The 16,944-nt window shown below is 45.7% G+C and overlaps 1 protein-coding gene across 6 annotated transcripts in view; it reads left to right on the forward strand.

Moving 5' to 3' along the window:
* Positions 1-529: 529 nt before the first annotated feature.
* The window catches only part of TRAF3 (TNF receptor associated factor 3), a 111,142-nt gene continuing 94,727 nt past the window's right edge, over positions 530-16,944 (forward strand). For 3 of the 6 annotated variants that reach the window (XM_070045009.1, XM_070045008.1, XM_070045011.1), the window contains exon 1: positions 531-698. The gene's annotated coding sequence lies outside the window, so the exon portion shown is untranslated. Of the gene's footprint in view, positions 699-16,944 lie in introns of all 6 variants that reach the window. The other 3 variants (XM_030883304.3, XM_030883309.3, XM_070045010.1) reach the window with 2 other exon arrangements.

The following is a 16,944-nucleotide window of genomic DNA, read 5'->3' on the forward strand; positions in this document are numbered from 1 at the left end:
GTGACCGAGAGTGGCTGCCCTGCTGAACCGGGTGACGCCATCGCTCCCGACTGCGAGGGGACCTGCACCTTTCGGGCCCCCACGAGGCTCGCGTGGCTTTTCGACCCGGAAAGGGGTGGAGGCCCGGGGTGAGGGCCGCGCGGAGCCGGGGGGGGGGGGGGCGGCAGGGGGGGCGGGAGGGCGCGCGGCGGCTGGCAGGCGCTGGGGGCGCCCGAGGCCGCCCCCGCCCGCGCCGTGGCGCCGTTGCTAAGGCCGTCCGACTGGCGCCGGGCTGGAGGGCTTAGCAACGGGAGGCGGGTGCGCGCGGGCCGGGCGGGTGCGCGCGGGGCCGCGGCCCGTGGGGCCGGCCGCGCTCGCGGGCTCCAGCAGCTCCCACGCGTGCGCGCGCGCGGGGCCTGGCGGCGGGGGCGGGGCGGGCGCGCGCCGGGGCGCGCTCCAGCGGCCGGCGGGGATTTCCAGCGCGCGAGAGGAAGTGCCTGCGAGAGGGTGCGTGAGGGCGAGGGAGCGCGGCGCGGCGCGGCCGCCGCGTGCGCGAGCCGGGTTGCAGCCCAGCAGGGACTTTCCAGCCGGCGGCGGCGGCGGCGGCCGCCGGCCCTTCCCCGCCCCCCGACATGGGGCTGCCCGGGGAGCAGGACGCTGCGGACCGCGGCGGAGGACGCGCCCAGCGCCCCTGAGCCGGCCGAGCGGCGCGGACGCGGGTAAGGGGCCCGGCGGGTGGCGGGCGGCGGACGGCTCCATCCCCGGCGGCTCCATCCCGCGCCCTCGGCGGCGGGCGGGCCCGGGGCCGGTCGGCGCGGGGCCGGGGCGGCGCAGGCCCGGCGCCCGGCGGCGAGTGCCCGGTACGGCGCCGCCTCGCCCCAGCCCCAGCCCGGGCCCGCCCGCCCCCCGGACGCCTCAACTTCGGGAAACTTTGTCCTCCGGCCAGGCCCGGCCGGGGCCCGCGGGCCGGGGCTCCCGCAGCTTTTCAGGAAACGGGGCGCCGAGGCCTCTTGGAAACGTGACCCCCCCATCGGGGTGGCGAGAAATCAGCATCTCCTGCGAGGCTGTGTGTTGCGGGGTGAGGAGCGGACCGATTCGGGTGTCTACATAGCCGAACGTGTTCACCCTGGGCTGGCTTAGGTTTTTTTTTTTTTTTTTAAAGCCATTATTTAAAAGTTTATACTGAGTCATTCCTCTGCAGATGAACCTCTGATTCATAATCGGAGAGCTGCAGTGGCCTCGGTGGCAGGCGGGTACTGGGATCCAGTTTGGGGCGAAATGCCCGCATTCCGCCTTTGGTTAATTGCTCCTGCACACTTTGCCACGTTTTCACTGTCACCCCGTTGGGGACATCTATTTAATATTTAGGCCTTTAGAAAGAATTCCGTGTGGAAAAATATTCTTCACCTTTCACTTGAAAACATAGCAGCAAAATGGAAATGAATGATGTGTTGTGGACGTGCTTTGAAATTTAAGAAGCCTTCATATAATTGTCCATTTGAAGGAAGCAATTTTTTTTTAACATCTGTATTGGAGTATAATTGCTTTACATTGTTGTGTTTCTGCTTTATAACAAAGTGAATCAGCTATACGTATACATATGTCCCCTCCCTCTTGCGTCTCCCTCCCTCCCACCCTCCCTATCCCACCCCTCTAGGTGGTCACAAAGCACGGAGCTGCTCTCCCTGTGCTATGCGGCTGCTTCCCACTAGCTATCTGTTTTACATTTGGTAGTGTGTATATGTCCATGCCACTCTCTCACTTCGTCCCAGCTTACCCTTCCCCCTCCCCGTGTCCTCACGTCCATTCTCTACGTCTGCGTCTTTATTCCTGTCTGAAGGAAGCAATTTTATTTCATGTTTTTCGTATTAAGCCGTGAATCAGTTTTCAGAATGAGATGGGGAGTGTGTGTGTGTTATTTATTCATTTATTTTTGTGGAGTCATAAAGGCTGTATTGAGTAGCGTTGTCGCCGCTTCTTAATTTACATTCACAGCATACAACTGAGGAGGAGCCATAATTTTTTTTTTCCCCTAGCGTTTGCTGGTGAAGCTTTTGGAAATGTTGTGTTCTGTAATCTTGTATATGTCTATAAAATCCTTATCTAAAGAAACGACCAGGTGGACCATCAGTTGGTGCTAAAATCTTCTTTCACATCTTTGAAAATGGCCTGTTTAAAAGGCTGCATCATATGTAAGATGTCTGGCAAAATAGTGTACGTTCGTTTTTCAAATGAAAGGAAATACTTGTGTTTTCACCGTGTGGTGACAGTATGTATACTGAGAATTAGTCCAAGGTGAAAAATTCTTTGGCCAAAACAAAAATAAGCCTTATCAGTGTGAAAACTGTAAAATACATGAGATTGGAAATCTGGTGAGTAGGTGCTCAGGACAGAAACCCTGACAGACCTGGGATTCCCACATCACTAGTTAAAATCAGACCTTATCAGGGATGAGGTTTAAGATGTAAGGTGTCTCACCCAGACGCCATCTGTTCCAGCTGTCACAATGCAGAAGCCGGGAAAGCAGAGAGCTGGCAGGGAGAATTCCAGCTTTTTTTTTTTTTTTTTTTAGACGTTCATGTGAATTTTTCTGTGAGGGGAAGAAGACCAATGATTTTCCTTGGATGCTATCCATTAATTTTGGAATTAATAAGATGGCCTCACTCCTTGTAAAGAAGACCTGCCACTGGAAACAGGCAATAGCAGTGGCCAGTTGTTTCTGTTAATACCATCAAAATATTCCTGCTCTTGTTCGTGCCTCGAAGAGAGTCCTTCGTTTAACTGAAACATCTGAGCTGCTTCTTGCTGTTCTCCCGTGTTTGGGATTTTGATTCCGTAAACAGCCCTGCTAGAATCCCTTTAATTGTTCACTGTGCAAAGCGAGAAGGGCCTTGGGGGTGGGGTGGGGGGTGGGCGGTGTCAGGATAGATGTGCTAGTAAGCTGAAGGATGAGAATGATTTATCACTCTCTTAAAGTCCTTTTTTATGATGTTAAAGCTGTACTTCAAGAAAAACTGTCACTGCGGTGTTGCAAGTCTAGGCTAGCGCAAGCAAGCAAAGGAAATTGCGTTAAATTTGCCCATCTCTATTTTCTCATCTTTGTAGAGCAAGACTCTCCAAACGGCAAGTGATCTAACCTATCAAATGTTATGCAATAGGTGAGTTTCCTTGTAATGGTCAATTTAAGAACTTAACTTAGCAGAGGAGATCTCTTATGGCCAAGGCCTCTGCATCAGTTCCATGGAATCAGGACCCCCCCCCCCACATGCTTCTTTACAAGTGTTTATAGAGGAAGAAAAATTACTATTATTATTATTTTTTGCTGGGGAAGGAGAGTCATAATATTGACTTCAGATACAGAGAGAAACTAGGAAGAGAGCTACAAAGTGAGAAAGAAGGAGGTGAGGCCAGTGGATTTGGAAGACGACCAGGGAGAGGCAGCCGAGGCCTAAATGTGGAGATGATGCTTCGACTAGTTCCGGGCAGAAGGAACGAAGCTAGTGTGAGAGAGGGCCGGATGCCTGCGGGCAGGAGGGCAGTAGAGAGAGGTGAATGGGGATGGGGTGTCTTGTGCCACAGCAGCAGACTTTGGGTCCAAAGGAGCTCATGGAGGTAGAAGACAATGCAATTTTAAACAGAAAACATTGTATGTGCTTGTGTAATATCTATTATTCATAAAAAATCTAAAAAATACGAAATGGCTTTCCCATTTTGGAGGGCCTTTACTAACTGGTCTGCACAGCACTATTCTACACATAGTGAGGGGTGGGGGACTGACCAGTCTAGGAAGGAGAAGGTGAGATTTTTTTTATCATTAAGCATGAAAACCTCTTGGGGGCCAGAATTGCTTGTCTCCCTATGCAGACACTTTGAGGTGAGGCTGGCAGGTGGTGAGATGTCATAAATGCAGGTGACTGTGTTGGTTTCTGTCAACTCCGGAAATCAGGTGGGAATCTCTTGCTGAATTCTGTATTCTTCGAGATAAGTAGATCGTTAACTGGGATTTGGGAGTCTTTTTCTCATTTAATTTGATGTTCAATGAATGTGCCTTGAGTTCTCATAATGTTCTAGTTATTGCGCTAAGTTGAGGGAGATACTGCACCTGCCTTTGAGGGCATGGTCTGCAGAAGTCCGGGGCATCTTGGCCCCTGTGTGTGGTGAAGGAGATGCCAGAAACCAGTGGGTATTTGACTGAGGTAGCACCAGGACTGAAGCCTGTGCCAGGGAGGGTGAGGAAGAATGAAGATTTCACCACCCTGCCCCCAGGGAGCTGGCTGCTCAGCTAGAGGGTGAAGACCCACTAGGAAGAAGCTAGAAAAGTCATACAGTGTAGGCTAACGTGAATCAGTGGGTTGTGCAGAGGACTGGAGGTATGGTGGAAGTTCAGGAAAGGGAAGGACAGCTCCTGGCTGGCGGGGGTAGCCAGGGAAGGCTTCTGGGGAGTGGGCGTTGAGACCCAGTGTCGGGAAGGCAGGTGCCATGGGCCCATCCGGGGCCTCTTGCAGGGCCCTGAGAAAGGCAAGAAGAGGATTTCTCCCCTCCTGGCTTTGTTTTGGTAGCGTGGCATCTGACATGTGCAGTCCTGTTGCTTCTTGCCAGTAGATACAGTCCTGGTGATGCTACTGGTCAGTGGGTTTCCGGTCGTGATGTTTCCCATGCTGTCCTCTGGCTCCTGCCAGGCCCTTTGTGACCAGGAGCTCAAGCTCGGGGCAGTCGGGAGGTCTGCCCCACGATGGGCCTGGTCTATGGTGGGGAATAGAGCAGTGGGCCCCAACCTGGGCAGCAGCACTTTGCTGTCCCTGATGTTTCTCGTTGTAGGTAGAAAGTATCAAAAGGTAGTGGCGGGCTTCCCTGGTGGCGCAGTGGGTGAGAGTCCGCCTGCCGATGCAGGGGACACGGGTTCGTGCCCGGCTCCAGGAAGATCCCACATGCCGCGGGGTGGCTGGGCCTGTGAGCCATGGCCGCTGAGCCTGCGCGTCCAGAGCCTGTGCTCCGCAACAGGAGAGGCCACAACAGTGAGGGGCCCGCGTACCGGAAAAAAAAAAAAAAAAAAAAGGTGGTGGCGAGGGGAGGGGTGTAAATGTAGATTTCCCCCCAAATCTACTGCTGTGCCATCCATGCTGAAATGACCTAAATCTCTTTAATTCGCAAGAAATAAAAAAGTGCCCTGTAATTTCATTTCATGGTTTACTTTTTCCTAGCGTTTGCTCCATGCTGGTTTTTGACTCCATTTTTTTTTTTCGGCCTCGACGCGAGGCTTGTGGGATCTTAGTTCCCTGACCAGGGATTGAACCCTGGGCCCTAGGCAGTGAAAGTGCACAGCCCTAACCACTGGACCGCCAGGGAATTCCCGACTCCATGTTTTTTTTTCTCCATGTTTTTTTAATGGAGGTTATTTGGTAACTTTTATGAGGCCATTCTACCAAGAAAGATATCATGCCTGCTGTTCTGATATCCTGATTTCCTTTCCAATTAAAACACTGATTCTATGGCAAAACCTAAAAGCGTATTTGTTGGAAACTTCGTTTCTTTAAGTGGAGAGAAAAGCTAAATTGACTAACTGATTGGGATAATGTCATCTTTAGGACAACAGTAGCATCAAAATACTAAAACATTAGTTTCCGGGAGTCATAATTACAGTGAAGGTTTTCAGAGACTGACTTTGTACCCTGGAAGGTTAATGTCCAATAGGAGGCCTGCATACACTTGAGGTGATGAGGTGCTGGCCAGGCCCCCACTCCCCCCCAGGACCTGGCACATGGTGGACTGACCCTCCATCAATGTTTGTGTTCAGAATCTGCAGGTTTGGGAAGGAAGAGGGGTGTGACAGATGCCCACACAGTGGCTCCATGTGGCTTGGCATACGTGTCTGTAGGTGGGTGTGCCCTGGAGCTGGCCTCCCTTGACTGCGCTTCCGCTCCCCCCACCTCTCATCCCCTGTTCTGATGGTGCTTAGCTCCCTGGTTTGTTGCGTTAGGGGGCTTGTAAGATGGGAGGCTTCATTTGACATTTTAACTTTCGTGGGTGCATAGCCTGATGTTTGAAATGTTATTATAGGGTAAATTAAGTGTTTTGGTTTCAGAAGGCTTTTTTGTGTGAGAAAGGGCATGGCATGGTTTTAGTGCAGTATGTCTCAAACCCTTGATAGGAGTCTAAGCCCATTAAAGTTTTATCTTAAAATTGAATAGGACTTTTGCATTGTACTCAGTAATATGTCCCCCCCAGGTTTTGAGTACATTCGATTCTCCAAAAGATGCGTTGTGTTCATCCTTGGCTTCCCTAGGATCTGTGAGGGGTCCCCTGGCATTCCTACCATGTGTCCTTGGGGCTGTCCACCCCCTCACTTGAGAAGTGTGGGCATGGTGGAAGGCACCAGCTTTAAAGATCTGAATCCCAGTCCTGCCCTCTGTACACACTAGCAGAACAACCCTGGGCAAGGCTGCTGGGCCTCTCTGAGTTGGTTTATCCATCTGTAAAATGGGATGGATAGCACCATGTACAGACTTGCTTCTTATGAATGAAATGGACAAGAAAGCCTTCTACTGATGTCAGTTTTCATAGTAATAGAGGGTTGAGATGTAATGGAGTAAGAGCGTTAAGATCTTAGAATATAAACATAACATGTCAGATCTCGGTGGGGGCTGTAGAGATTTTCTAGTTGAGTTCCCTCTTTTTATATGGGAAGCAGCTGAGGCTCAGAGTGTTTGCGTAAGTAACTCTCCCAAGTCAGATCGTTATCTGGCAAAGCAGGGACTATTCACCCAGAGTAGTGGTTTTTTGGGGTTTTTTTTTTTTTCCCCTTGCAGTCTTCATTTTTCCAAGATTGGCCCCAGGGAAGCTGCTTGGCCTCTAATTCCAACTTGGGATAATTGAAAATTATTTAATCAACACACATTTTTTTGAGAACTTACCCAGGAGCTATGCTAGTTGCCAAAGCTAAAAAGTAAAGTAAGATGCTGTATGATCACTACCCTCAAGGAGCTTCCGTGAGATGAGTAAGCCAGAAGAACCATTTGGTTACAGCACAGTGTGGTGGGTGCCATGGTGGTAGGACAGAGGCGCTGTGGGAGCGCGGGGGTGTTTTCCAAGGGGGGGTGAGCGTGCGCAGAAGGAAGGAGCGTGTCAGGGGACCTGTGAGCCTGCAGAGGCTCCCTGTGGCTGCCGTTCAGGGGACAGGGCTCCGGAGAAGGGAACTGCCTGCCTTGGGGTGCCACCTTGGTGCCAACCTAACTTTTGAGGGAAGAATCATCCCCGTTTTACAGATGAGGAAAAGGAAGAGCATCGGGCCTGTTGGGCTCTATTATAGAGTTCGTGTTTTCATCACTGTGCTCTGTGGTCAGTTTAAGCTGAATTACAATCCGGTTTTAGATTGTTCTTATTCTAGACTTTTTAGTTTTGCTTTCAGATTCTAGATGTTTTAGTTTTGCTGCTATATAGTGCTTTTAAAAAGACACTGTGTATTTTTCCAGCATATATATATATATATGTGTATATATATATATATATATATATAGTGTGTGTGTGTGTGTGTGTGGTACGCGGGCCTCTCACTGCTGCGGCCCCTCCCGCCGCGGAGCACAGGCTCCGGACGCGCAGGCTCAGCGGCCACGGCTCACGTGCCCAGCCGCTCTGCGGCACGTCGACCCTCCCGGACTGGGGCACGAACCCGCGTACCCTGCATCAGCAGGCGGACTCTCAACCACTGCGCCACCAGGGAAGCCCCAGCATATATTTTTCATGCGGCCTTTCCTTTCCTCCAACATCTGTTTTGCCTGTATCGACTTACTTTTCCAGGTGGTACTCCATTTCTTCTCTCTGTTTTGAGTTATTTTCTTAGAGCAGCAACATTGCATTCCACATCCTTTAATAAGTTCAGTTAAGGCGTTCTTTACCCTGTGGTTCTCGCCGAGGAAAGGCCCCAAACTTGACTTACTAATGTGTTTTCTTTCTCCTTTCTCTCTCTTAATTTACATTTAAACCGGTAGTCTAGTAATAATGATAGAATTTAGTCATTATATTTTTACAAGGTTTTACAAATATTAGCTCATTAGTGGTGAACAAGTCCTGGAGGCCTGGTCACTCTGTAGAGAGCTGGTTACAGCCAGCATAGGCAGCTTTCCACCCATTCATCTGGAATTTAATTATAACTGCGGATTGCTTATGGGAATACGAGTTAAAGGCAATGAAGCCTTCTCCACAATTAGCAGGGAAATTATGTCATTGGCTATTTTGGAGAAGATTTTACATGGCTCTTCTGCTAGAACCACTGTAAAGTTTTGAACACGGAACCAGGAAGGGTCGTGATGGCTGGACTGAGGTGAGGGGACTTGTTTCATAGCCATCTGTACCTGCTCCAGGGAGGGCTGTGAGTAAGGGGACACAGCTGGACACTGAGGCCTAGATGACGAGCTTCTTAAGGACAGGGTCACTTCATCGTATTTTCACAGTCTGGCTTAAGATGTACTTAGGCCATCTTAGACAAATTTATGTATGAAAAGAGTATGGGTCTGAAGTCAGACCCAATTTGAATTCTGGTCCTTCCTTTAGCTAACTATGATAGTAAGTTCTTTATCCTTTCCGAACCTCAGTTTTCTCATCTGTGAAAAGGTAGTTGTGAGGACCGAAAGTGAGAATGTGAGTGAATGTGAGAACCTAGCATAGCATGAGTGGTAATTCCTTTCCCTCTTTCCTTTCCTGAGCGATTCCCTAAAGGGAGAACATGCCTTGTTAGCAAAGTGAATGATGGGCTCTCTTGGGAGTATGGCCTGGCCCTGGATGACAAGTAGGGGTAGAAGAAGCACATTATTGGACTGTCAAGAAATTATTTGTAACAAAGAATAAAATATCTGGAAACTAAAAATCACTGTATATTTGCAAAAAAAGGAATAAATGTCTATAGATAGGCCCTCACTTTTTTAGAAAAACAAATTTTACATATGATTTTTGATAAATTAAAAATTACATTTTAGGGCTTCCCTGGTGGCGCAGTGGTTGAGAGTCCGCCTGCTGATGCAGGGGATGCGGGTTTGTGCCCCGGTCTGGCAAGATCCCACATGCCGCGGAACGGCTGGGCCCGTGAGCCATGGCCGCTGAGCCTGTGCGTCCGGAGCCTGTGCTCCGCAACGGGAGAGGCTACAACAGTGTGTGAGGCCCGCGTACTGCAAAAAAAAAAAAAAAAAAAATTACGTTTTAGTACTTTTTTCCCATTATTTAGCAGAATAATATTCTTAAATTCATTCCAATCTCTGTTCAAATATCACCTCTTCTAGGAGGTTTTCCCTGAACACCCTAGTTAAAATAGCCCATGCTGTCACTCTCTAGTCTCTTAACCTTGCTTTCTTAATTCATAGCAGAAAATTTTTTTTCGACACCTTAACCCAGTTACCAGGAGAGTGCCTGGAGTATGTTAGATACTCAAGTATTTGTATGAATCAATCAATCAATAAACTACAGTCCAACCAGATTTTCTTTTATTGAGGCAAAATTCACATAATGTTCAGTTAACTGTTTTAAAGTGTATAGTTCAGTGGTATGTAGTGTATTCATAATTTTGTGCAACCACTAGTTTCAAAACTTTTTCATCACTCTGTATAAAAATCTGTACCCATTAAGTAATCATTCCCCATCCCCCCTTTCTTCTAATCTGATAATCTCTAATCTGCATTCTGTTGCTATAGATTTGCTTGTTCTGAGTATATCATATAAAGGGGATCATACAGCCCGTGACCTTTTGTGTCTAGCTTCTTTCACTTAGCAGAACATTTTTGAGGTACATCCAAGGTGTAGCATGTATCAGTAGTTTGTTCCTTTCTTTGGCCAAATAATATTCCATTGTTTGTATATATCACTATTTATCCATTCATCCACTGTTGGACATTTGGATCGTTTTTACCTTTTGGCTATTATGAATAATGTTTACAAGTTTGTATGTAGACACAGTGTTTTCATTTCTCTTGGGTGATATACCTAGGAGTGAATTGCTGGGTCATGTGGTCATTCTGTGTCTAACTTGTTCCCACCTGCAATGTACGAGGGTTCCAATTTCTGCACATCTTTGCCAACATTTATTTTGTTTTGTTTTGTCTTGATTAAAGCTATTTTAGTGGATATAAAATGGTATCTCATTGTCGTTTGGTATTTCCTTAGCGACCGACCAATGTTATTGAACATCTTTTCATTGTACATCTTTTTTGGAACAATGTCCCTTCAAGTCCTTTGCCCATGCTTTAGTTGGGTTGTTTGTCTTTTTTTTGACATGTTTGTTGAGTTGTAAGAGTTCTCTATATATTTTGGGTATTAAACCCTTAATAGATATATGACTGACAAATATTTTTTCCCATTCTATAGGTTGTTTTTTCACATTCTTGATAGTGTCCTTTGATGCACAAAAGTTTTTAATTTTGTTGTTTTTGTTCCTTGTGCTTTTGGTATCAAACCTGAGAATCCATTGCCAAATCCAAGGTCATGAAGATTTACCCCTATATTTTATAGTTTCAGCTCTTACATTTAGATCTTTGGTCCATTTTGAGTTAATTTTTGTATTTGGAATGAAGTAGGAGTCCCACTTCATTCTTTTGCATTTGATTATTCATTTGTCCCAGCACCGTTTGTTGAAGAGACTATTCTTTCCCCGTTGGATGGTATTGGCACCTTTGTTGGAAATAAATTAGCTGTGGGTGTTTGAATTTATTTCTGGACTCTCAGTTCTATTCCATTGGTCTATATGCCTGTCCTTCTGCCAGTAGCACACTGTTTTGATTATCGTAGCTTTGTAGAAAGTTTTGACGTAGTAAGTTTGAGAAGTGTGAGTCTTCCAACTTTATTTTTCTTTTTCAGTATTGCTTTGGCTACTTGGCACCTCTTGTAGCTCCATATTAATTTGAGGATCAGTTTTTCTCTTTCTGTAAAAAGGTCATTGGAATTTTGACAGGGATTGCATTGAATCTGCTTTGGGGAATTGCCATGTAGTATTAAGTCTTCCAATTCATGACTATGGGATGGCTTTCTATTTATTTACACCTTTAATTTCTTTATTTTAAATAAATAACTAAATTTTTGGCTGCGTTGGGTCTTCATTGCTGCGTGTGGGCTTTCTCTAGTTGCAGCGAGTGGGGGCTGCTCTTCGTTGTGGTGCGCAGGCTTCTCATTGCGGTGGCTTCTCTTGTTGTGGAGCATGGGCTCTAGGCATGTGGGCTTCAGTAGTTGTGGTTCACCAGCTCAGTAGTTGTGGCTCGCGGGCTCTAGAGCACAGGCTCAGTAGTTGTGGCACATGGGTTTAGTTGCTCTGCGGCATGTGGGATCTTCCCAGACCAGGGCTCGAACCCGTGTCCCCTGAATTGGCAGGTGGATTCTTAACCGCTGTGCCGCCAGGGAAGTCCAACACCTTTAATTTCTTTCAGCAAGATTTTTTAGGTGCAGTATATAAATTTTTTACCTCCTTGGTTAAATTTATACCTGGGTATTTTATTCTTTTGGATGCTATTATAAATGGAATTGTTTCCTTAATTTTCTTTTTGAATTTTTTATTGTTGGTGTATAAAAACACAACTGATTTTTGTGTGTTGATCATATACCCTGCAATCTTGCTGAATTTAGTTATTACCTCTATTAGTTTTCCATGGGATTTTCTATATGTAGAACCATGTCATTGGCAAATAGTGATAGTATGTTTCTTTCTTTGCAATGTTGGTGCCTTTTATTTCTTTTTCTTGCTTAATTGCTCTGGCTAGGACTTCTACTGCAGTGTTGAATAGCAGTGGTGAAAGCAGACATCTTTGTCTTGTTCCTAATCTTAGGGGAAAGCTTTTCAGTGTGATTATGAAGTTATGTGTGGCTTTAAAAAAATAAATGACCTTTGTCATGTTAAGGAAGTTCCCTTAAATTCCTAGTTTACTGATTGTTTTGTGATGAAAGGTTGTTGAATTTTGTCAAATGCTTTCTGTGTGTCTATTGATATGATCATGTGTTTTTTTTCCTCCTTCCTCTATTAATGTGGTGTGTTTCATTAATTGATTTTTGTATGTTGAACCTCCCTTGCTTTCCTGGGATATATCTCACTTCATCATGGCGCAGAGTCCTTTTAATGTGTTGTTGGATTTGGTTTGCTATTTTGTTGAGAATTTTTGTATCTATGTGCATATGGGATATTGGTCTTTAGTTTTCCTTTCTTGTATCTTTGTCTGGCTTTGGTATCAAGGTACCAGCTGCATTTTGACTATACATTGTGTTTCTTCAGAATTTTGAAACCTGTCCTCAGTAGTGTATAGAGAATTCTAGGAGGGTTTTGAAGCAGACAGGACAACTCTTCAGTGATGATCATACCACATACCGCCTTGCTTTCTTAAATGAGGCTGCCCCAATGGCTAATACCTAGGAAAATCCTGGCTGACATCACCACCATAACTCTGTGTCCACCAGTGGTGAATGGAGGAAGGGGTTCTATTCCTGATGCCAGTGCTGGAGCTTCTGTCATTTCCTGAAAAAGCCACAGATTGTTCCAGATAATGAGTGCTGAGTAACAAACCATCCTAAGCGTCTGTGACCTAAAACAGTAATTTGTTATTAGATAGTATGGTTCTGTGGGTTGTTCAGGCAGGGCTCAGCTGGATGATTCTTCTGCTGTATGTGGCATTAACTGAGGGCTCTCACTGGTATTTATCTGGCCTCTGGTCTGGTCCGGAGGGTCCAGAATGGCTATACTCACATGCTTGGATGGTTGGAAGGCCAGGCTTAGTGGTTCCTCACTTTCCACATAGTGTCAGGGCCTCATCGTGTGGCCTCTCTGCTTGGGTGGTTGGACTTCTTACATGTCAGCTGTAGACTCCTAGAGTGATTGCTCTAGGAGAGTAAGTGGGGATGACAAATCGGTGTAGCATTACTCTTTCTTTTTCTTTAATATTTATTTATTTGGTGAGCTGGGTCTTAGTTGCGTCAGGCAGGCTCCTTAGTTGTGGCATGCATGTGGGATCTAGTTCCCGACCAGGGATCGAACCCGGGCCCCCTGCATTGGGAGCGCGGAGTCTTATCCACTGCACCACCAAGGGAAGTCCCAGTGTAGTGTTACTCTTGCTGTGTTCTGTTAGTCGAAGAACCCACAGAGTGCTCCCAGATTAAGCAGAGGGGACATAGAGCCTACCTCTTGATAAGAGGAGTGTCAAGGATCTGTGACTGTCTTTAATTCACTACATGTATGGTGGTTAGATTCCACAGTGCTGTCAGCAACATGCATATTGTATATATTTTTTAAGAGAGGCTGTTGTGGGCTAAAATGGAAACACCAACTGTTGTGTGTTACCCATTTTCTGTGAGAAAGTGCATTCTGTATTCTGAACCAAGAATTCATGAATAAACTTTTGAAATACACCCATTCATGAAATGGTAATTGTTTGTATGAAATGTGTACTTTATTTAAGCAGGCATCCTTGATCATCTATTTGCCAGGAGTTTTTCAAGTATAACTTTGAGTCCATAAATTTTCCCTTCCTATTAGTTCATTTAAAAAATTATTTGAAAACTTCACTTTCATTTTGAAGAGTGCTGTAATTCTCTCTGTTCTTAAAGTTTCATTGAGAATATATTAGTAAGCTTATATATCCTAAATATCCTTTTTTCACCCTAGATCATTCTAGTAAATCCCCTAGAGATGTAATAGAATAAAGTTGGAGCTGTTTGTGTATAAAAGGGTGGGATAATTTGACAGCATGTGCAAGACGTGTGTATGCACTGGTTCAATAGGAAATCTCATTTTCTGTATATCAGCCTTCTCCGCCTATCTCAGCGGATTGTTGCAACACTATTTGAGTGGGAGCACATATGATGAGGTCAGAGGGGACTGAGGGTGTGGAATTAAATAATGAGCAAGGAATCTGCATCTTTGTTCCAGTGGAGCCACCAGATATCGGGATTAATACGGTGGAGGGGGCAGAGCTATGTCCCACGTGCGCCCTTTGCTTGCGCCCTGCGCAGAGAGCCCCACTCACACAGTGCTGCCCTGAGGCCTCCGGGCCCAGAGGTGCACAGCAGGAGCTGCCCAGCTCTGTGTTTCCCAAATGTGACTTGCTTTTGTTCCCAGATACCCATCACCCCTGGGCATGTAACCTTCTGTCCAAAGTAGACATGAATGAAGAGAGTCAGCCGCTTTACGTGGTTGATGTGCCGGAGTGACTGACTGATGCATGGAATTTCAGGGAGTCCGGGGAGCTCCTGGACCCCCTGCCTTCGTGCCTGTTGTAAGAACCTCTGGTCTAGATGGTCTCAGGTCTCTTATAGTAAAGTTTTATGTGAAACTTTATGTGTACACACACACACACACACACAATTTTTTTTTTTGGTATGGGGTGCCCATTTCTTACTCTGTCCTTTCTGTGAATTCCCAAAATTTGCTGGCCTTTGCCATTTCATCAGGGAGAAAGTAACTGCTCTCTGCAGGTTTTGGGGGATGCTGCTTTTGATACTACTTACCTTTTTCATTCACTATCACCTTCAGGATGTTCTCTGCCAGAATGTGGTGACTGTGGCCCAGGGGTGACTAGCACAGGGGCTAAAGAAGGGTAGTGAGACTTGAGGACTGGGAAGGCTGGTAACGAAGGCAGGGAGGATGGGGGTCAGGAGGGCAGTGGCATTCACAATGACAGATAAGAGCTCTTAAAGCTTTGACATTCTATTCTTCTAAGTATAACACTGCAGACATAAAAGTTTCTAAATTACATGGAGACCACTGTTGGCGGGCCAGGGGCTGGATTGGAGGCGGTGGGGGGATAGTGGCCTCCCGCCAGTAGAAGCCCTGCCGTGGCAGGACAAGATTCAAGTAGGCGTAGGGACCAGCGAGCTAGACCCGCCATTCTTTGTGGCCTCTGGCAACTTATTTAACCTTTGAAACCCCTCTTTCCTTTCATGGTAGATGGGAATAGTAGTGTCGTGGTTGTTGTGAAAATAAAATAGTAAGCCTTAAAAAATGAATTCACCAGAAAAATGAAATATGGTATTTAAGGCTAAAGGAACAGACATTTTTCAGCCCAGGGAAGAGAAAATAGAGGATATGTCCAGCAAACATTCACCATGTCAGCACATGTTTATCTACTGGGTGCCTGGCTGAGTTTAGTGCTCAGTTGTGTGTGTGTGTGTGTGTGTGTGTGGGCGTGTAAAGTGTATAAGGAAAAACAACATTTAAATGAACACTGACCAAATTTTGTTTAGTTCAGCAAACTTTTTAAAAAAAATATATTGAAGTATAGTTGATTTACGTCATGTTAGTTTCAGGTGTATAGCACAGTGATTCAGTTATTTACATGTACATATGTATATTTTTCCCTTATAGGTTATTACAAAATACTGAGTATAGTTCCCTGTGCTATACAGTAGGTTCTTGTTGGTTTTTTAATTCATTTTTAAAATTAATTAGTTAATTAATTTTGGGCTGCATTGGGTCTTCGTTGCTGCGCCTGGGCTTTCTCTAGTTGTGGCGAGCAGGGCTACTCTTGTTGCGGAGCACGGGCTCTAGGTGCTCGGGCTTCAGTAGTTGCGGCACATGGGCTCAGTAGTTGTGGCTTATGGGCTCTAGAGTGCAGGCTCAGTAGTTGTGGCACACAGGCTTAGTTGCTCCATGGCATGTGGGATCGTCCCGGACCAGAGATGGACCCCGTGTCTCCTGCATTGGCAGGCAGATTCTTAACCATTGTGCCACCAGGGAAGTCCTATCTACTTTATATATAGTAGTGTGTATGTGTTACTCCGAGCCTCCTAATTTATCCCTCCCTCCTCCTTTCCCCTTTGGTAACCATAAGTTTGTTTTCCATGTCTGTGGGTCTGTTTCTGTTTTGTAAATAAGTTCATTTGTATCTTTTTTTTTTTTTAGATTCCACAGATAAACGATATCATATGATATTTATCTTTCTCTGTCTTGCTTACTTCACTTAGTATGATAATCTCTAGGTCCATCCATGTTGCTGCAAATGGCATTATTTCATTCTTTTTTTATGGCTGAGTAGTATTCCATTTCTTTATCCATTCGTCTGTTGATGGACATTTAGGTTGCTTCCACGTCTTGGCTATTGTAAATAGTGCTGCTATGAATATTGCGGTGCATGTATCTTTTCATTTATTTATTTATTTATTTTGGCTGTGTTGGGTCTTAGTTGTGGCACACAGGATCTCTAGTTGCAGTGGACAGGCTCTTCATTGCAGCACACAGGCTTCTCTCTAGTTGTGGCACACAGGCTCAGTAGTTGCGGCGCACAGGCTTAGTTGCCCCACAGCATGTGGGATCTTAGCTCCCCAAGCAGGGATCGAACCCACCTACTCTGCATTGGAAGGCAGATTCTTAACCAGTGGACCACCAGGGAAGTCCCACATGTATCTTTCGAATTATAGTTTTCTCTGGATATATGCCCAGGAATGGGATTGCAGGATCATATGGCAACTCTATTTTTAATTTTTTAAGGACCCTCCATACTGTTCTCCATAGTGGCTGCACCAATTTACATTCCCACCAACAGTGCAGAAGGGTTCCTTTTACTCCACACCCTCTCCAGCATTTATTATTTGTAGACTTTTTGATGATGGCCATTTTGACTGGTGTGAGGCAGTACCTCATTGTGGTTTTGATTTTCATTTCTCAGTTAGCAATGCTGAGCATTTTTTCTCGTGCTTGTTGGCCATCTGTATGTCTTCTTTGGAGATATGTCTAGGTCATCTGCCCATTTTTTGATTGAGTTGTTTGTTTTTTTGATATTGAGCTGTATGAGCTGTTTGTATATTTTGGAAATTAATCTCTTGTCGGTCACATTGTTTGCAAATATTTTCTCCCATTCTGTAGGTTGTCTTTTCGTTTTGTTTATGGTTTCCTTTGCTGTGAAAAAGCTTTTAAGTTTAATTAGGTACCACTTTTTGTTTGTTTTTATTTCCATTACTCTAGTAGACAGATCTAAAAAGATATTGCTGTGATTTATGTCAAAGAGTGTTCTACGT

The sequence above is a fragment of the Globicephala melas genome, chromosome 2 (genome assembly GCF_963455315.2).
Source record: "Globicephala melas chromosome 2, mGloMel1.2, whole genome shotgun sequence".
Taxonomy (NCBI): Eukaryota; Metazoa; Chordata; class Mammalia; order Artiodactyla; family Delphinidae; genus Globicephala; species Globicephala melas.